We start from the raw sequence: 21706 nt of genomic DNA, 5'->3' as shown, positions 1-21706 counted from the left end.
TTAGAGGATTGGCTTGCAACAACAGAGGAAACTGAAACTTTGTGAAAGCATCTGGGGTGAATTCTTTTCACAGTTTGCCTATTTCTCCTACTTTTATGGTCCATTGCTGAGTTTGATTGTTGGTGTGGTCTATATGCTTTCTTGAGGTAGTTGAATAAGTTTAGACCAAAAAGTGTTAAGGAAAAAAAAATATATATATATATCAGGAATATTGTAGGAGGATTCACTGAGAACTTGACCTGTCTGTGGCCATTGATGGCCGGAGTCGTGCACCCTTGCCTTAATCCATCCCAGGAGATCATGTTATCTTTTATGACAATGTGGAGGCCAAGCAATCACTGCATTCGCTGATAACACAAGCTAAGCAAATGCACTGATATCTAAGCTGATAACACAAGCTAAGCAAATGCACTGATATCTAAGCTGATAACACAAGCTAAGCAAATGCACTGATATCTAAGCTGATAACACAAGCTAAGCAAATGCACTGATATCTAAGCTGATAACACAAGCTAAGCAAATGCACTGATATCTAAGCTGATAACACAAGCTAAGCAAATGCACTGATATCTAAGCTGATAACACAAGCTAAGCAAATGCACTGATATCTAAGCTGATAACACAAGCTAAGCAAATGCACTGATATCTAAGCTGATAACACAAGCTAAGCAAATGCACTGATATCTAAATTGTACAGCCAGAGCACTACGTTTGCTGTGCTGCACAATCTGCTGGACAACAAAATCCAGTTGCGTTTTTAGGATGACTAAAACAATGCAAACAACTCCCACTGAAATTCATTGTATGAAAATAGCCCTCATCCATATTCATTCGGGAATCGCAAACACCCGTCTGAAATGTTGTATTCACTGAGCTGACAGGCCAAAGTCTGATCTTTGAGCAATGACCGTAATGTAGGTGAAACTGGCCTTATTTCTGTGGTCCTTACCCCACACCTGTGGCTTTCTTGCCATTCCAGAGGTTATCTTTGAAAAAAAAACATTTACAATTTTACTTAGCTCAAAAACCTAACACTTCCTTTCCTATAACTTCATGCCAACACCCTCTTGAATTCACCCCATCTAGTAATGTGGGTTGGACATTTATTTAATGAAAAGTTATCACTAGTACAAAGAGGACACAGTGTTCTTTTTAAGAAATGTAAGATTAAATTGTAAGATAAAGTGTGCTGGCCTTCCCAAGTCAGTGAAAATACAATCCTGTGGTGTTTCCCGAATGAACAGAAAAAGAAGCAAATAACTGAAATTCTATTCGGGTACATTTATCTTTATACATTCCTTATGGTACCCTGAAAACCGACCTACATTTTATTACATGGTGGGTCAATGACCAAGCCCTAAAGCAAAGGCATACAGCCTTTATCCAGATGTTTTCAGCTGCCTCTCTCACCGGCCCTACACATCATGGTTAGTGAAGAGGGATCATGGGAGTCGCAGTCGAGAACATCTGGAGACCTGCAGGTTGCGGACACCTACCCTAAGAAAAAAGGAGCCTACAGCTTCATTTGGGAGTATTCACAGGCTGCATGTATAACTATCTCTTGGGTCAATTAAGTCTTTTTTGTAACTACATAATAGAAGTGGCACGACCGAGATTACTTCCTTTCAAGCTCATCCATTTCTATAAGAGACAGCAAGGGTAACATTCCCTGCATTATAGGTGGGAGAAGAACATGGAGCACCTCATATCGACTGGGGGGAGCATACAACTGAACACGGATAACACACAATCTCAACTGCTACTGCCCTTATACTAAAGGTGATCCCAAATGTGATGTGTTCTCTGAGGAGGATATGCCGTTTTATTACAGTCCCTGGCGTTTGGAAATGGTCCAAGTGGTGTAGCCTTTTACTATATCGACATTTGAAGCGCGAAGGTGGCTCAAAGAGGATACGTCACTTTACTACAGGTGGCCACGATTTGGAAAATCTGTAAAGAGAGAGTGCCATTTGACTCAGGTAACCTACTGGACATATCATTTGACTACAGGTCTTCGCACTGGAAGTCTGGTTCAAAGTGCATTTTCCCTTTTAGTACCAAATGGCTGGTTACACATTACGTCTGGGGTCTGCAACCTGCAACTTTCCAGATGTTTTGGCTCCTTCACCATTGACTCTGCTGGCTAGAGCTGATGGACGTTAAGGTCCAAAACATCTGGAGGGCCAAAGGTTTCATACCCCTGCATTATGTGGTCCTCCAGATGTTTTGCACTTCAACTCCCATTATTTCTACCCAACATAGTCAGTGATGAAGGATATTGGCAGTTGTAGTTCAAAACATCCATCAGGCTACAAGATGAGTAACCGTAATCTTAGGGTGGGTGAGCCTTAAAATTCTAGACCCAAATGTAGGGTATGAATAAAGGAAGGAATTGGGCCAGAACAAGACAGAGCTTTACTCCAGCAAAAATGACATTGCTGGAGCACTGTTCCATGGTGACCTGAGGCCCCAAGGTCCCCAAGTTCAGGAACGTCTCTGTCCCTGACCGCTACAAGCCCCCTGAACGCTGTGCATTTGGAGTCTCGGTGGGCCTCACAATATGCGTTTGTAAGTCATCCTTTGCAGGACAGATCCATCTCAACAATTAAATGGTCAAAAGCTGTATGTATGTCTCATGCTTAAACACATTTTACTGTCAGGGAGACTATTCTGACAGATGAAATGAGCACCATACCCAGCGTGCATTGCATGCTCAGAAGGAATGCAATTTCCTGGGGGGGGTGGGGTTGCCGCCAGTGGCCAGATTTTCGGGACGCTCAATTGTAAATATAGGTACATTTATGCAGATGGCCTTTCCTGGGGGGTGCCCAGGCCCACCTGTACCCACGTACTTGGCACCCCTGCTTGCCAATAATGAGCCACAAGGGTTACGAACTGAACCAATTGCCTAGAAGTATCAGAGAACAGGTGGTAAATGGGCACGTCAGTGCGTGCGTCACTCGCGCAAGAGCATAAAAGGCGTGTTATCAGATTGATAGGCCTCACTTTGGAGGAATACGGCTTTTGCAAAATTGAAAATGTCATGAAATCAGCTTCAGGTGTCAGCTTAGTTTCTTTAACTAAAGCAACCGTTTTAATAATAACCACCCATCATTGCCTTCGGGGTTCAGCTATCCAATAAGACCGACTAGGTCTCCTAAATGAAGACAATTAATTCTACTTCTAGGCAGCCTTCCGGGGCTGTGCTCTCTTTTCAGACCATTCTAATTTTTTGAGACTATGGCACTAAAATGGATGTCCCTTCGATCACTTGGGGACAATTTGGGGGAAGTGACAAAATAATGTAAAAATATCAGGTTTTTTTATAGTGCTTAATGCAAAATTTCTCCTGCTTCGAAGTGCTGTAACAATAGCTATTATAATTACTCAATGTAGTGGCACTGAATGTATGGACTTCAAAGGACAAAAGGCTGAGTCAGCACTGCCGAGATTTGAACTGCCAAAGTCAAGCCCTTAAGCCATTAGCTACCAACTCAGCACCTGAGGATCCTGGTTCCAGAGACCACAAGTTAGCCATTAGACCACATTGTAAAAAAGTTCACGCATCCCTATCTCTCTTGAAGTTGGGCAGCCAATTACAGGCTTTTAAAAATCATAGCTTTCTCAGCATACCCGAGTCACCTTTGGCCGCCATTACGATCACCGCAGCTCTGCTTAAAAAGCACTCTTGCCTTCCTTGACAGTTAAAGGTACATTAAAAGCCATAAATCTTCCCCCGCCCGCGGACTCTCCATTGCGCCGCCTGCTTTGACGAGCGCTCGGTGCTTTGCTTCTTAGTTTCCGGCAGCCCTCCCCTGACCTTGTTAATTCAGAAAGCCTATTGCTCTGCAGCTGAATGCATTGGGCTGTCAACTCCGAGTCCAGGTGCCTTATTGGCGTGTCAAGCTTTGAGAGCTTTAATGGCGATAGGGTGGGCAACACCTTGTAGCGAGCGCGCGTGGAACATTCGAGGGGAGAGGTCAGCCGAAGTGATGCAGCATTGTCAATGTCAAAGCCAATAGTTTGGGGTTTTGTTTAGTGAAAATCTCAGAAACGTTTTGATCTAATTTTCTTCAAAGCAGTTCATAATACGTAATTACGTATGCGTAAAACTTTTACACGTTTTTTTACTAACTACTTTGTCTTCATGTGTTTCTATCGCAGATTGGATGCGTGGATTGGATCTACTGATTTTGACAACCCCCATCTGCTCCGCAAAGCAAAAACGGAGGAATTAACGCCCGCATGAAGTTTGAACACTGACATCAATGCTTGGATTCCTATGAAATCACCTGATTTTATGACTTGTTATAAGCAGACTGATTCCATAGGAATGCATTGTAAATGCTGCCTGTCATATGTAAATGACAGGCGACCTTTACACTTTTTGAATACAAAGTGCAAAAAGAAGGTGAAAAGACAAATGTGTGCATGTAATGGCAAACATGGCAGGTTTGTCTGTTTTATTTATTTCTATTGCGCACCTTAACCCAGAGGTTTCTGGGTGGGTGCCTGCCGCCATGCAGTTAACTCATTGTTTTAAAAGGAGGGCCTTCCTGTTTAGTGGGACTATGCCGGGGCAGAGGTTGGGAGAGGAGGCACAAGAGTGATTGGGAGAAGAGTCGAGGATGGCAAAGGTCAGTGGGAATGGGCAAGAGTCAGCGGGGCGATGTGCTGTAGTCAACCGTGGGAAGGTAGGAGTCAATGGTGGGGAGTGGATTCTCCAGCCTCTGAGTGCAGTCTTTGTGTACCCTAACCTTGTACCACCCCATCTCAATACTTCTCAGCACTGTCAAGCTGATGGACAAGAGTATGAAAAGTGGCAACAAGTCTCTTGGGAGGGAGTATCTGTGGAGAGGCGGGGGGGGGGCAGTCAGGCAGGGCGGCCTTAGCAGTGGCCCGGGCAGTGAAACTAAAAAGTGGCACCTCAGCCCGCGCTCCCCTGTTCAAAGGCCGGGGGGGCAGCAACAATTTTTTTTTAACTCCCTGCTCCGGCACAAGAGCAGGGAGTTAATCAATGGAATAGGGCGCCTATGCTAATGCATCAGTGCCCTATTCTAATAAAAACCCGCCCGCACCGTGCCGGGGAGGTAATCACTTCTAGAGGGAAGTGATGCGATCATTATTATTGTATTTATTGAGCCCGGATCTAGCTTTGAGAAGCAACAGAGTGCTTTACAGAGGTATACAACAGTATAGATGCATAGCACTTTTCAGAGGTAACAACAGAACACATATATACAGCAGGGGATGGGATACAGAGGGGCAGAGAGGAGAGCTACAGCTGTACCAGGTGGCAGGGAGGATTATTAAATGTGCCCTGCTCCCACGCTGGAAAGCCCAGCGCCAGCACAAGAGCAGGGCACATTTCATTTCAATAGTGTGCCTGCAGAGCCTTCTCCCACCACGCTAGCTCAGGGGAGACCTCGGAGCACTGCCCCGAGCTGGCGTGGCGGGGGCCTAATGGCGCCCTGGCCAGTCGCCGGGTGGCCCTGCCCTAAGTCTGGCCCTGCAGACAGGGGATAGCTGGGGCAGGATTCAGAGGAAACTACAGGAATAGTTGATGGGAAAAGGAGTGGGAGTTAGTGGGGACAGTAGTCTGTGGCTGGGGCAGAAATGTGGAGGTTGCAGAAGTCTGGAGGGGGAGAAGTCATGAGACCAAGACTACGCTGGGTGAAGGATTCAGCAGTCATCCAATTTGGAGTGTGGAACCTTCTGCAGTTTTGGTGTGGACTGGCAAAATGAATGTGGAAAAGCTGTGGCTGTACATTGGTTGTGATGGGAAGTGGCAGTGTGGAAACAGCTGCAGGCCTCAGACGCGGTGGGGAAGTGGTCCACACTCAGGGGCGGCATCTGGGCCTTTCATCCTTTTCGAATGAGAAGGGCCTCGAGCCTCAGGGGGGCCCCAGCAACTGCCCCCATACTGCCAGTCAGCAGTCTAATAACACAGAAATGTATTCCTTTACATATTACTTACATCTGGGGCTTACAGTGTGTACTTTGCAGCATTCGCCTTACAAGCTATGTTTGCTGGAGCCCATCTGGCTATCACTTCCCTTGGGGAAAACCGAAATGTTATCCCCTAATTGCCTTTCAAAACTAGTCCTCCACGTCAGCCACTTGCTTACATAGAAGGAAGCATTGCTACAAAGTGGGCGTTCAGTGTTTCAGCTCCCTGCTGGCTCGCCGTCTCGCGGTAATTCCTGGCTATTAACCATATCTTTATCTCCATTATGTAGTATGGCCCCCCGCACGGGTGCCTCAGACTGCTTTCCGCTCTAAGCAAGGGTGGGGGCCCAAACATCATGCTGAAATGGGCCCAGCACATCTCCAGCCGGGCCTTTCCACACTGGTGTAACAGGTACACAGGAAAGTGGAAAGAGGCCAAAGGGATATATTCTGCCCCTGTCCTCCCACATTTCTCTAGGTTGAAAAAAACAGCAAACCATGGCAGTGGCGCCTCTGTGGGGGTTAGATCCGTTTCATGGTCTACTGGTGGAAGCTTAGATCTGCTCAGCTCGCCGATACCCAGGCAAAAGTTAGCAACTCCCTTCCCTGTCATTCTTCTGTGAAGCGGAAGCCAGGAAGTGCAGCAGCCAGGTAGCGAAGTTAAACACCGTGAAGAGCGGAGGTGGTGCACAGTGAGGTAGAGTGTCAGCCACGTGATTGTGCCCCCAACCTTCTCCTCACCATTGCACACATCTCTTTCACAATCGCAACCCTTGCTGCACAGCGGTGGCCAGCACTCACCGGCCACCGTCTCATTGGTCCGACAGCCTCCGAGAAACACGTTTTAAGGAAAGGGGGAGTGGCAGAGTTATGGACCCACCACTGTAAATACTATTTTTTAAAGAAAGGTGGAGGGCAGGTGGCACCAGTAACTTAGTGATGGCTTCCACGAATATTCACCACCAAGCAATGAATCTTTTAGGGAGGAGAGCCTTTGCATCTCCCATTGTTCTTGAAGTGGAGCAGGGGTCTGCCACCTTTGGCTCTCAAAATATATTGGACTACAACTCCCAGGATCTCTAACCATTGAATTTGCTGATTAGAGCTGATGGGAGTTGTAGACCAAAATATCTGGAGAGCCAACGATTGCAGACTCCCGACCTAGAGGGAATAAAGAGGGGCCACAAACAACCCACTAGTCGATCTGCCTGTCTCCGCCCACCAACACCAAGATGCCTCCGGGTTCATTGCGCAATATAAGTGTCAAAATAAATTAAATAAATAAATAAATGAACACTTGTTTCAAGACAGGATGGGCTTAAGCAACTTCACTGATGCCAATAGTGTGAACACCCTGCTGCCGACTAGCATTTCACAGATGGAGGAACACTAGCACAGAAGAGTCCATCTTTTTGGTGCTTTGTCCAGACAATAGCAGGAGCCTCACTTAATATGTTACTTTGCCATTGCTTGGCATCCAAGGCATTACTGAAAGCAAAACATTAAACTCTGAAGGAGAACTTCCCGGTCTGACTCAAAATAAAGAAACCCCCATTGTGAAAACTTTGTAAAGAAATAATACATTCTAAGAATTGTAATCGTTAAAGGGCATCAACGTGCATCCATGACTTAACGGGGAGATGCCAAAACATCAGCCCCAAATATAAATACACTTTTTGGTGAAAAAAGAGCCTGAAGCACACACTCAGGGTCCCTTTTAAAAGGTGATGAAAGGAGCCAGGCCCTCTGCAGCAATTTCAATGCCTTTAAATGAGACATGTTGGTTTCTCAATTAGGATTGCATGTGTGCAAAAATACATGTTGAGGAAGTGCATGCAAAGGCTATTCTAAACATATGCACCTCCCACCTGCTGACCGCACTTCTTCTTATTGTTTTGATCCCATGTATAGTGCTGCCCCCTCCCCTTTCCCCTGCACTTTTCCCCTCCCCCCTCCCCTGCTCGTCTGCGATCTGAATGTCACTTGGCCTAGTAGGATCGTTGTCACCGTCCTGCCTCTGTTCCCCCTCCCATGCTGCGTCACGCCTTGAAACACTTGTGTATAGGCGCGTTACAAATGCCATATCATATCATATCATATGCCTTTTAAACAGCACAGGGAACCCCAACCTCTTCCTGTTACATTTACATTCATCACATAGGTTGGAGAGGAGCCATTTTTGTCCTTACATCGTACATCTCGGGAGATAGCTCAGGGGCAACGTGCTCGCCTTGGAAGCAAGATGACACTGAGCAACAACAGGTTCGATCCCTGGGTTCTCGAGTTGTGGATCCCCGGGTCTGCCCTTAGAAACCTCTGGTTATTAAGCGCCCTATAATAACCTATCATATCATAAAAGTGTAAACAAACTTTTTGGACAAGGGAGATAGTTATAGGCTTTTAATTCACCACAGATTTTTTTTTTCGGATTCAAAACACAAACACAAAAAGTGATGGCAGGGGGTTCCAGGCATACCTGTGCCCTTTGGTGGCATAAGTGTGTACATCGAAGAAGAGTTTGCCTTTAATAAAGAATTCTACCCCGAAAACTAAGTTCAAATTTAGAGCAGAGATGATCACCCAGTTACACCGCCTTGTCATCAATGGCTAACGAAGTCTCCCGGTCAGCAGCTACTCCAACTACCCATAGAAACAGTTGCGCCCACAATGAAGAGTGCCTGGACCCTCAAGCACGTGCAGTGCCAAAACCGGAAACGCAAAAGCCTGCGTGGCAACGTGGACCTCAATCTCCAACGAGCTCAGAGCGCAGAGGGGAACACCTTGGATTCTGAAAAAGTCCCAAATAGAGCCCATCGACTCCACGGTAGTGTTTCAGAGCTGCGACTGAATGCCGGCGGCCGTAAGTAACTCGCAGCGGCTGTCATTGGGTAACGGCAGCCGTGTATCAGGCTCCTGGAAACCAGGAGCAGTCAAGCGGTGTAGCAGACACTGTGGGCCGGATTTACAAAAACGCTTTCACATGGTAATGTTCCTTTGAAAACATGTGTGTAAATCTGGCCCTTTTACTCCCTAAAAACAGGCAGCGACCCCCAACACAAATAACAGAGGGAAAAATAAAACATCAAATAGGAAACAATGGTGCATAGGTGCACTTCCCCTGCTATCACTCACCAGCAGAGCAGTGCCACAGGCAGGAGCTCTGATAATATTACTGCCTGATATGAAGAGGAACTTTAAGGTAAAAGCATGCCTCAGTTGTTCCAAAAGGGTAAGGATTACAAAAAGAGATCTGTTTTTAGATTAAAAATCTTATTTTGAATGGTTGAAAAATTCCCTCAATTACATTTTCACTCCTTAAAAATGATTTTACTCCTAACGTTAATAAAAAAGGAGCAACGTACACAATCCTATCTGGAGCCCTGCCGCAACACCCTGTAACCAAAACCACCGCACTATGCACATGTGCAATGGTACAAATAAAACATACAAATAAGCTCGGCTTCTCCTTGTCCTATATGGAATTTCTTAAGAATCACTCTTTTTTACATGTGCGTTCTAAAAATGGGATTGCGCGATAGGCGCATTATTTAAGAAAGCTGAGGAAGGTGCGCAAGAGCAGGCGGAGCTGCTTCCGGATTCTGACTGCTGTGGCAGAGAACTTGCACCAATGAACAGAGGGTGCGAATGAGGAATACGCCCGTCACACGGAAACTCTGCCTGCATTGCCATACAAGAGTTCTCGAGTTGTCGCATGGGACTGCCCTATAATGGAACTTTGGAGATTTCCTGGTGTGCTTCAGCACGCTGGGCCTCTTTTGTGTCGTAACATATTTTATGCCCTAAGGTTCTCATAGGAAAAGGGGTGGGCTTGCTGAAAATGTGTAATATGGGGCCACTTGGAACATTATTTCCAGGGCCTCTTTTGGTCCCCAGTCCACCCCTGAGCCATCTAGTTTGAGATTCCCTTTGCATTCTGAGACATGAAGTTGTCCTTTTCTCATTTTAAATGAAAGACTGCAAGTCCCAGAATGCAAAAGAGCCGAGCATATATTGGGGCGATAACTTACACTGGACTTCAGACCTTCACACATAAGGGGGGTCATTGGAATGGATTTTGAAGGTCTAGTTCTACTTCCTGCCTGCTCACTAAAACTCTGCCTATAGAACATAGGCAAACTACCCTGGCGCACAGCGATGACATCATAGCTTGTTAGTACATTGGTTTGAGATTATGCAGGGACTCGATTAAATCACAGAGTTGATCGTGCAACTGTTCTTTCTTCACCATTTCACAATTGTAACTTGTCGCCAAGCCAAAGTGTTGCCAGTAGCCCCTGTTTTCTGTTTAGTGGGAACACTGCCACCAGTAAATATCCACTTGGCCTACCCTCCTTTTTTTTTAACTAATAATAAGGTGTGATCTATTGTGTGGGGGTGCTACACAAGCACAGTGTTTTACTCACTCTCGAGTATAGCCGGATAGCAGAGCGGACAGCTTGGTACAGCCATATATTTATGCTATGGATTTTGTAATGTTTTTGCTAAGTAGTGGGGCCTTATTGTGCCGAATATGTCATTTTTTTTTTTTTTAATACAGTCCTTCATGAGAGGGCCATGGGAACTGTCAGAGTCTTCCGCTACTCTGCAGGCAAACCTGAAGGCAAACTCATTAGACAACGCAAGACCTCCTCCGCCTGAGCAGGGACATGGGCCGATTGGTCAATTTGGTTTCCTGCTTGTGACGTATCCAGCCGCTCAGCGCTCCACTCTTGCTCCTTTTGAAAATCGCATTGCTAAGTAGAGGGCGTAGGGGTGTGTGCTCTATTTTTCTAGAGGAAAGGGCCTGTGTCTCTCTCTTAACCGCAACTCGTTCTGCAGAGAAAGTGTCCTGGTGTCACCACCCCCCAAATTCCTACCCACCAGTAACCAGGACGAACACTCAGTGGCGCTCTGCACCCGAGCAGTGGGGTGCAGGAGAAGGAAGTATACTACCACCAGGAGGCGCAATACTCTAGTTGCCGTGAGCACACTGCGTGGGAGGGTGCAGATGCAACACGTGTACTATTCACCTCAATTTTAATAGCTCTAGAAATTGAGTTTATATGTGTGATGAGGCCAATCGGATTTAAGCACTAGAAACTAAATACCATTTTGGCTATAGCTCTTAGCTGGGAAGTGTCTAGAGGTGAATGAGTTCCATAGAGTTGCATTCATTCATTTGTTCACTCTTTCACTCATCATGCAGACACTGCAAGCGTAGTTTCCTTTCAGCTTCCACTGTAACCTTAACGCCTGGTTATGGCGAGGGACTGAGTGCCCACCTTTCCACACAGCTTCCCTGCCAAGAGAAGCTGGCCATCTATGGCCAATCGGGCATAAGGCGCGAGTAAATGGCCATTTACTCCCCTGACCCCTGTGCTGTGTTTTAACACCCCCATAGGAGCGCAGATGCCTAGGGGTCTCAGAGGGCCTCAAAGTATGACCACCGGTGGCCAAAGACCTACTCACACCATACTCTAGGGAGCTGGGGATGTAGCACAGCTGCGGTGACCACAGGGGCCATAGTCCAAGATGAGAACCTGCCCCTGGTGAAAGATCCCCTCGCCTTCACCACTCAGTGCCAAGAAGCCATAGGAATGGGGAGCGCTGCTTTCAAAACACCAGTGAGTGAATTGCTGCTTCATGTGCACCACGGTGGTGCGAGCCGCAACATACTTTCAGTCCATGTGACCTCAGGCTTTCTCAGGTGGTTAGGGGGATCTGGCATTTCTCCCCACGACCACTCGCCAACATGGAAATCCAATAGATGTCTTTTGCCGGAATCTATTTCACCTGAATGGGTTATGTGTATATTTCACCTCATTATCTCGCACTTTAAAAAACGTGCACTTTACGCAACAGTCCTCCCTTACCAAACTTTAGGGTTTTGTTGCTTTACAACAGACCCTTTTTATGCCCCTCCCCCTTACTAATGATTGCTAATTTTTGAACGATCATTTTCATTTTCGTGTGAATATGCACCATTAAATTCACCATTATTTAAGCAATTTGTGTTTTGGGATATTTTTGAACGTGCATTTAATGTAATTAATTGATTGCATCTTCAGTGAAATGTGCTTTCATTGAATTATTTGTTTTTATGGACATGCATTTTATTGAAATAAATGAGTCAACATGGCATGCTACCAGGGAATTTCAGGAGATGGTGGTGGGGGCATGACATGCCCAAATGTGTGAACTGGCTCACGTCCTCCACTTTGGCCAGAGCATTGTTGTGTCCTGTACCGGCATCTTAAAAGTAATTGTCTTTACGTGTATTTTGACTGGGGTGGGCAGGGTCCCCTTTGCAAGGCAGCCTGGCACAAGAGGCAGGGTTCTGAACTTTTTATGTCACAGGAAGCTTTCAATGCTGGGGTTGGGCACAGAGACTTCTTGCAACAACTCTTGCATCCGTCAGATATACTGTTATCAAGCAAGGCACACTTACGAAGGAGAGCTGGGCGTGTGCATTTGGATCTGCTCCCTGTCAGAAGGGTGCAGTTTTAATACAGGGTTTCCCAGATGCAAGATACCCGGGAGCCATTGTCAGCTGCAAATGACAAGAGAAGGGATTTTCTTTAAAGCATGACTTATCCGATCTTTTGTCTATAGAGGGATTTAGATAACTGATCAAGGATTATCTAAAATTCACAGTATCCTAATTCCCCGTCCTGGCGGTCTTCTGACCAGAGGGTATTGCCACAAAGCAAAGTCGGCTATCTAAATCTCTCGAGGATGACAATGTGCATAAGGCATTCATTTATTTATTTATTTACAATAGCTCACATTTTTCAGTGTGACCAATGGGCCAACGGACGTGGAAAATAAGGACATCTGTGAATTCTGCGAGAAAAAAAAATCACGAACACGAAAATATTGATGTATTTATTTGTTCACACATGTCACCTTCTTTACATGCAGGGGAGACCCCGGCAGCTTCCCCCTCCCCCCTGCATACTCCCTTCATAGGTTTTAATACCTTAAGCCACCCACCCCCCCCACACATAATTGCGGTGTAATGTGCACTGTGCAATAATTAGTGGAACTATAGTCCCTGGTGACCTGCCCCCACTCCCCACAAATCCCATTGCACGCCCCCTCCCATGCGCAATGCAAACCCCCAAACAAACACACCTGCTGTTTAAGGGAATGTTCAGTGCAGTGCATTGAGGTGCAGGTGTGAACTTCTTCCTACACTTTTACTTACAACAAAACCATTCCAGAACGGTTTCTTCTTCAAATAAAAGTATAGGAACGGAAAAAAGTTTAAAAAAAAAAAAAGGCAGAAGAGCTGCGCTCCCAAACGCCCCAGCCCACTTCGACCAGTGGCAGTGCGAAATTTGGCATTTTGTTTGTTCCTGATTCTCAAGTTGGGTAGTTTGGAATGATACTGATAATATAAACACACTCAAGAAACCGAGCAGCCAATTCCATGTGCGACAAAGGGGGTCATTTGTGGCCGAGCTATGTGTGCACAGGGGGCCCAAATACAGGATGCGACTTGTACAAAATCGTGCTGGTGAACATAGTTACATATTTTAATTTGCAGCCAATAAAATAAGCGATTGTAAAACCTTCCCCATACAGTCTGTGCTTAGAGACAACAACAAAAGTTGCGCAAAACAAAACGTATATGACGAAGGAATTTGGCGTCTTGGATAGTAATTTGGGGTTCATAAAAAGAACAATAATACATAAACGCACCATGCTGTAGTTATTTTAACGCATGCGTAGATTGACTTTTTACTTTCATTGTTCATTATTTTAATCGAAAGAAGAAGGTTGTCAGGGTCCATTTAAATTTCAGGCCTGGGCAATACGCCTCAAAGTACGGAATTATATTTCTAGATGCCATTCATCATTCCGTCATTCAAACTGGAGACGGGCACAAAATCTGGGCAACTGGGAGCCTTATTCCATCAAGCCACCAAGGGAGAAACGGTGCTTGTGGGTTTATCAAACCCCTCAGCTGCTTGTGCATCTCTTGATCATAGTATGCTCCTTGGAGACCTCTCCAAGATGGTGTCAGCCGAAGGGAGTGATTGTTTCCACTACTTTCTGCCAGCCCAATCAGTGCATTGAGAAAGACCCTCGGGCTTCTCAGATACTCCTGAATATAGGGCAAGATTTTCCTCAGAGTTCCAAGTTCGAGATGACGAAAGCTGCCTCTCGCACCGATCTCAGGTGACATAGAGAGCAAAGAAGTGATCTTAACTCCCAGGTTCTATACTGTGGAAACCAGAGTAGGCAAAGGGCCCAAAGAAACAGGCCAAAATTCCCTCGCCCACATATCATGAGCCTCAGGAGATCTCCCTAGGACCATCACTTCAGTCTTCTCAGAATCTAACTTGCGCCAGTTGGCATTCATCCAACTGCCTATGCCAATAAGACGGATGCTCAAGCAAGAAACCACCAAGTCATGGTCACGATTGATACAGAGAAGGCGTTGGTTGTCATCCGCATAGGCGTAGAAGCAACAACAGCAAAGGCGAAATAGCTGAGCTCTGTGGAACCCCGCACATAGGTGAGGATTGGGCAGAGAGAAAGGCAGGAAGAGAAAGCATCTACGTCTAGTCAGTAAGAAAAGATCCAAACCAACCAATAAGATAGCCACACAGTTCCCACAATATGGTGTTCCACCATACAGGAATAGACATCTGAAACCTTTGCTTTCCGAAACATAGCAAGCTTCCCCGAGCACAGGAATGTGAAATAGACGCTGTCAACCGGCACACATGTGTTGACCTTCCCACTAGGGTGATACTACCCATACAAAAATGACATTCTCATAAGTATCTTATATAACAACGTGTGAGAAACTAGTGGGGATTTGGAAACAAGAGGGACTTTTGAATACCTTATATGACACTCAAATACTTATTGAATTATTATAAAACCTTATAAGTTTGAATCAAATAGGATTTATGTAAGATCTTATAAGATTGTGATAAGGTCCTTATAAGAAAATCAATAGCAAATTGTTGTGTGGGTAGCACAAGGGTGTACTGGCAAGCAAAAGAAGCCCTGGACATTTTTTTTAAAGTAGCCCCATATTACACATTTTCTTTAAGCCCAACCGTTTTGCTATGAACACATTTGGATATAAAATAAGTAGCCACATAAAAGAGGCCGAAGGTGCAGAGGCCCAGGGTGCAGAGGCCGAAGGTGCAGAGGCCCAGGGTGCAGAGGCCTTCTGGGAAACCTCCAGAGTTCCGTACAGGCCATTCCACCCCAGTGTTTTCCTAATGTATGTTAAGTGCCGATTGAATATAGCAGCCGAAAAAAGAATGCCTTCATTTTAGACTGTAAATGCTTCTTTGAGGAGCGTAGTCCCCCTTGTCCTAGAGGCTTTTCTTTTTCTTTGGGGTGTTCTAAAGTGGGAAATTGTAACTAATAGAAAGCTTCAAAAACAGAGTTGGAGTCCAGCATGTTTATTGAGGTGGGACTTCCAGTTCAATAAGTGGGGCCATGTTAAATGATGTGTCATAAGGGAGCAGGCGAGGTGTGTTACAGTAGCAGGCATTATACACACACACATTAGGTTCAATGTGAAGTACACGGCTCAAGTTGTTCATCCAAAAACCGCGTTGCCTTGCCAACCATGAACAGGAAATACCAGGAAGTCCCACCCCTAGAACCGGATGTCTCCGCCAAATTAAGATGCTGGATCCCAGCACTGTCTCTTGCTCTACTTCTGATTGTCATTGCTCAGACCCCTGGCGCAAACAAAAGAACTGTGCATCCAATTTAGGCGCAATAGAAAGGTCATCTGTAAATATAAGGTTCCGCAGCACAGTCATTGCTTTTGCTTTCTTTGTTTGGGGGCTCCTGGGATTTACATTCCTGGAAGGAATCTCAGCCAGTGTGTGATAGCCACAGGGAAGGCTATCTCAGCCAGCGTGTGATAGCCATAGGGAAGGCTATCTCAGCCAGCGTGTGATAGCCATAGGGAAGGCCTTCTCAGCCAGCGTGCAATAGCCATAGGGAAGGCTATCTCAGCCAGGGTGTGATAGCCATAGGGAAGACCATCTCAGCCAGTGTGTGATAGCCATAGGGAAGGCTGTCTCAGCCAGCGTGTGATAGCCATAGGGAAGGCTATCTCAGCCAGCGTGTGATAGCCATAGGGAAGGCCTTCTCAGCCAGCGTGCAATAGCCATAGGGAAGGCTATCTCAGCCAGCGTGTGATAGCCATAGGGAGGGCCATGTCAGCCAGCGTGTGATAGCCATAGGGAGGGCCATATCAGCCAGCGTGTGATAGCCACAGGAAAGGCAATCTCAGCCAGCGTGTGATAGCCCTAGGGAAGGCCATCTCAGCCAGCATGCGATAGCCACAGGGAAGGCCATCTCTGCCAGCATGTGATAGCCATAGGGAGAATCTGAAAGCCATAGGGAAGGCTATCTCAGCCAGTGTGTGATAGCCACAGGGAAGGCTATCTCAGCCAGCGTGCGATAGCCATAGGAAAGACTTTCTCAGCCAGCGTGCAATAGTCATAGGGAAGACCATCTCAGCCAGTGTGTGATAGCCACAGGGAAGGCTATCTCAGCCAGCGTGTGATAGCCATAGGGAAGGCTATCTCAGCCAGCGTGTGATAGCCATAGGGAAGGCCTTCTCAGCCAGCGTGCAATAGCCATAGGGAAGGCTATCTCAGCCAGCGTGTGATAGCCATAGGGAGGGCCATGTCAGCCAGCGTGTGATAGCCATAGGGAGGGCCATATCAGCCAGCATGTGATAGCCACAGGAAAGGCAATCTCAGACAGCGTGCGATAGCCATAGGGAAGGCCATCTCAGCCAGCGTGCGATAGCCATAGGGAAGGCCATTTCTGCCAGCATGTGATAGCCATAGGGAGAATCTGAAAGCCATAGGGAAGGCTATCTCAGCCAGTGTTTGATAGCCACAGGGAAGGCTATCTCAGCAAGCGTGCGATAGCCATAGGAAAGACTTTCTCAGCCAGCGTGCAATAGCCATAGGGAAGACCTTCTCAGCCAGTGTGCGATAGCCATAGGGAAGGCTATGTCAGCCAGCGTGTGACAGCCATAGGGAAGACCTTCTCAGCCAGCATGTGATAGCCATAGGGAAGACTTTTTCAGCCAGTGTGCGATAGCCATAGGGAAGACTTTCTCAGCCAGCGTGTGATAGCCATAGGGAGGGCCATGTCAGCCAGCGTGTGATAGCCACAGGAAAGGCAATCTCAGCCAGCGTGTGATAGCCATAGGGAAGGCCATCTCAGCCAGCGTGCGATAGCCACAGGGAAGGCCATCTCTGCCAGCATGTGATAGCCATAGGGAGAATATGAAAGCCATAGGGAAGGCTATCTCAGCCAGTGTGTGATAGCCACAGGGAAGGCTATCTCAGCCAGCGTGCGATAGTCATAGGAAAGACTTTCTCAGCCAGCGTGCAATAGCCATAGGGAAGACCATCTCAGCCAGTGTGTGATAGCCACAGGGAAGGCTATCTCAGCCAGCGTGTGATAGCCATAGGGAAGGCTATCTCAGCCGCGTGTGATAGCCATAGGGAAGGCTATCTCAGCCAGCGTGTGATAGCCATAGGGAAGGCCTTCTCAGCCAGCGTGCAATAGCCATAGGGAAGGCTATCTCAGCCAGCGTGTGATAGCCATAGGGAGGGCCATGTCAGCCAGCGTGTGATAGACATAGGGAGGGCCATATCAGCCAGCGTGTGATAGCCACAGGAAAGGCAATCTCAGACAGCGTGCGATAGCCATAGGGAAGGCCATCTCAGCCAGCGTGCGATAGGCATAGGGAAGGCCATCTCTGCCAGCATGTGATAGCCATAGGGAGAATCTGAAAGCCATAGGGAAGGCTATCTCAGCCAGTGTGTGATAGCCACAGGGAAGGCTATCTCAGCCAGCTTGCGATAGCCATAGGAAAGACTTTCTCAGCCAGCGTGCAATAGCCATAGGGAAGACCTTCTCAGCCAGCGTGTGATAGCCATAGGAAAGACTTTCTCAGCCAGTGTGCGATAGCCATAGGGAAGGCTATGTCAGCCAGCGTGTGACAGCCATAGGGAAGACCTTCTCAGCCAGCATGTGATAGCCATAGGGAAGACTTTTTCAGCCAGTGTGCGATAGCCATAGGGAAGACTTTCTCAGCCAGCGTGTGATAGCCATAGGGATGGCCATCTCAGCCAGCATGTGATAGCCACAGGGATGGCTATCTCAGCCAGCGTCTGAAAGCCATAGGGAGGGATATCTCAGCCAGTGTGTGATAGCCATAGGGAGGGCTACCTCAGCCAGTGTGCGATAGCCATAGGGAAGGCTATCTCAGCCACTGTGCAATAGCCATAGGGAAGACGTTCTCAGCCAGCATGTGATAGCCACAGGGATGGCTATCTCAGCCAGCCTGTGATAGCCATAGGGAGGGCTATCTAAGCCGGCATATGATAGCCACAGGGAGGGCTATATCAGCCAGCGTGTGATAGCCATAGTGAATGCCATTTCAGCCAGCGTGTGATAGCCATAGGGAGAATCTGAAAGCCATAGGGAAGGCTATCTCAGCCAGCGTGTGATAGCCACAGGGAAAGCAATATCAGCCAGTGTGCGATAGCCATATGGCAGGCTATGTCAGCCAGCGTGTGATAGCCATAGGGAGGGCTATCTCAGCCAGCATCTGAAAGCCATAGGGAAGGCTATCTCAGCCAGTGTGTGATAGCCACAGGGAAGGCAATCTCAGCCAGCGTGTGATAGCCATAGGAAAGGCCATCTCAGCCAGCGTGCGATAGCCATAGGGAAGGCTATCTCAGCCAGTGTGCGATAGCCATAGGGAGGGCCATCTCAGCCAGCGTGCGATAGCCATAGGGAGGGCTATCTCAGCCAGTCTGTGATAGCCATAGGGAGGGCTATCTCAGCCAGCGTGTGATAGCCACAGGGAGGGCTATATCAGCCAGCGTGTGATAGCCACAGGGAGGGCTATATCAGCCAGCGTGTGATAGCCATAGGGAGGGCTATCTCAGCCAGCGTGCGATAGCCATAGGGAAGGCCATCCCAGCCAGCGTGCGATAGCCATAGGGAGGGCTACCTCAGCCAGCGTGCGATAGCCATAGGGAAGGCCATCCCAGCCAGCGTGCGATAGCCATAGGGAGGGCTACCTCAGCCAGCGTGCGATAGCCATAGAGAAGGCTATCTCAGCCAGCGTGCGATAGCCATAGGGAAGGCTATCTCAGCCAGCATGTGATAGCCATATGGAAGGCTATCTCAGCCAGCGTGCGATAGCCATAGGGAGGATTACCTCAGCCAGTGTGCGATAGCCATAGGGAGGGCTACCTCAGCCAGCGTGCGATAGCCATAGGGAAGGCTATCTCAGCCAGTGTGCGATAGCCATATGGCAGGCTATGTCAGCCAGCGTGTGATAGCCGTAGGTAGGGCTATCTCAGCCAGCGTCTGAAAGCCATAGGGAAGGCTATCTCAGCCAGTGTGTGATAGCCACAGGGAAGGCAATCTCAGCCAGCGTGTGATAGCCATAGGAAAGGCCATCTCAGCCAGCGTGCAATAGCCATAGGGAAGGCCTTCTCAGCCAGCGTGTGATAGCCATAGGGAAGGCTATCTCAGCCAGTCTGTGATAGCCATAGGGAGGGCTATCTCAGCCAGCGTGTGATAGCCACAGGGAGGGCTATATCAGCCAGCGTGTGATAGCTACAGGGAGGGCTATATCAGCCAGCGTGTGATAGCCATAGGGAGAGCTATCTCAGCCAGCGTGCGATAGCCATAGGGAGGGCCATCTCAGCCAGCGTGTGATAGCCATAGGGAAGGCTATCTCAGCCAGTCTGTGATAGCCATAGGAAGGGCTATCTCAGCCAGCGTGTGATAGCCACAGGGAGGGCTATATCAGCCAGCGTGTGATAGCTACAGGGAGGGCTATATCAGCCAGCGTGTGATAGCCATAGGGAGGGCTACCTCAGCCAGCGTGCGATAGCCATAGAGAAGGCTATCTCAGCCAGCGTGCGATAGCCATATGGAAGGCTACCTCAGCCAGCGTGCGATAGCCATAGGGAGGGTTGGGAGGCTATCTCAGCCAGCGTGCGATAGCCATAGGCAAGGCTATCTCAGCCAGTTAGTGATAGCCATAGGGAAGGCTATCTCAGCCAGCATGTGATAGCCATAGGGAGTGCCATCTCAGCCAGCGTGTGATAGCCATAGGGAGGGCTACCTCAGCCAGCGTGCGATAGCCATAGGGAAGGCTATCTCAGCCAGTGTGTGATAGCCACAGGGAAGGCCATATCTGCGAGCGTGCGATAGCCATAGGGAAGGCTATCTCAGCCAGTGTGCAATAGCCATAGGGAAGACGTTCTCAAACAGCATGTGATAGCCACAGGGATGGCTATCTCAGCCAGCCTGTGATAGCCATAAGGAGGGCTATCTAAGCCGGCATATGATAGCCACAGGGAGGGCTATATCAGCCAGCGTGTGATAGCCATAGTGAATGCCATTTCAGCCAGCGTGTGATAGCCATAGGGAGAATCTGAAAGCCATAGGGAAGGCTATCTCAGCCAGCGTGTGATAGCCACAGGGAAAGCAATATCAGCCAGTGTGCGATAGCCATATGGCAGGCTATGTCAGCCAGCGTGTGATAGCCGTAGGGAGGGCTATCTCAGCCAGCGTCTGAAAGCCATAGGGAAGGCTATCTCAGCCAGTGTGTGATAGCCACAGGGAAGGCAATCTCAGCCAGCGTGTGATAGCCATAGGAAAGGCCATCTCAGCCAGCGTGCGATAGCCATAGGGAAGGCTATCTCAGCCAGTGTGCGATAGCCATAGGGAGGGCCATCTCAGCCAGCGTGTGATAGCCATAGGGAAGGCTATCTCAGCCAGTCTGTGATAGCCATAGGGAGGGCTATCTCAGCCAGCATGGGATAGCCACAGGGAGGGCTATATCAGCCAGCGTGTGATAGCCACAGGGAGGGCTATATCAGCCAGCGTGTGATAGCCATAGGGAGGGCTATCTCAGCCAGCGTGCGATAGCCATAGGGAAGGCCATCCCAGCCAGCGTGCGATAGCCATAGGGAGGGCTACCTCAGCCAGCGTGCGATAGCCATAGGGAAGGCCATCCCAGCCAGCGTGCGATAGCCATAGGGAGGGCTACCTCAGCCAGCGTGCGATAGCCATAGAGAAGGCTATCTCAGCCAGCGTGCGATAGCCATATGGAAGGCTATCTCGGCCAGCGTGCGATAGCCATAGGGAGGGTTACCTCAGCCAGCGTGCGATAGCCATAGGGAGGGCTACCTCAGCCAGCGTGCGATAGCCATAGGGAGGGCTATCTCAGCCAGCATGTGATAGCCATAGGGAGTGCTATCTCAGCCAGCGTGTGATAGCCATAGGGAGGGCTATCTCAGCCAGCATGTGATAGCCATAGGGAGTGCTATCTCAGCCAGCGTGTTATAGCCATAGGGAGGGCTATCTCAGCCAGTTTGTGCTAGCCCTAGGGAAGACCATCTCAGCCAGCGTGTGATAGCCATTTGGAAGGCCATATCAGCCAGCGTGTGATAGCCATAGGGAAGGCCATATCAGACAGTGTGTGATAGCCATAGGGAGGGCTATCTCAGCCAGCATGTGATAGCTATAGGGAGGGCTATCTCAGCCAGTGTGTGATAGCCATAGGGAAGGCCATATCAGCCAGCAGGTGATAGCCATAGGGAGGGCTATCTCAGCCAGCGTGTGATAGCCATAGGGAGGGCCATGTCAGCCAGTGTGTGATAGCCATAGGGAGGCCATATCAGGCAGTGTGTGATAGCCATAGTGAAGGCTTGTT

The 21706-nt window shown here is 48.2% G+C and overlaps 1 protein-coding gene across 1 annotated transcript in view; it reads right to left on the bottom strand.

Moving 5' to 3' along the window:
- Positions 1–21706, bottom strand: part of RND2 (Rho family GTPase 2) — a 229614-nt gene that overhangs the window by 6856 nt on the left and 201052 nt on the right. The gene's annotated exons all lie outside the window — the stretch shown is intronic.

This window comes from Ambystoma mexicanum, chromosome 13 (assembly GCF_040938575.1).
Source record: "Ambystoma mexicanum isolate Mex_15411 chromosome 13, UKY_AmexF1_1, whole genome shotgun sequence".
Taxonomy (NCBI): domain Eukaryota; kingdom Metazoa; phylum Chordata; class Amphibia; order Caudata; family Ambystomatidae; genus Ambystoma; species Ambystoma mexicanum.
The sequence above is the reverse complement of the archived record's forward strand: the minus strand, read 5'-3'. Positions and strand labels throughout refer to the sequence as shown.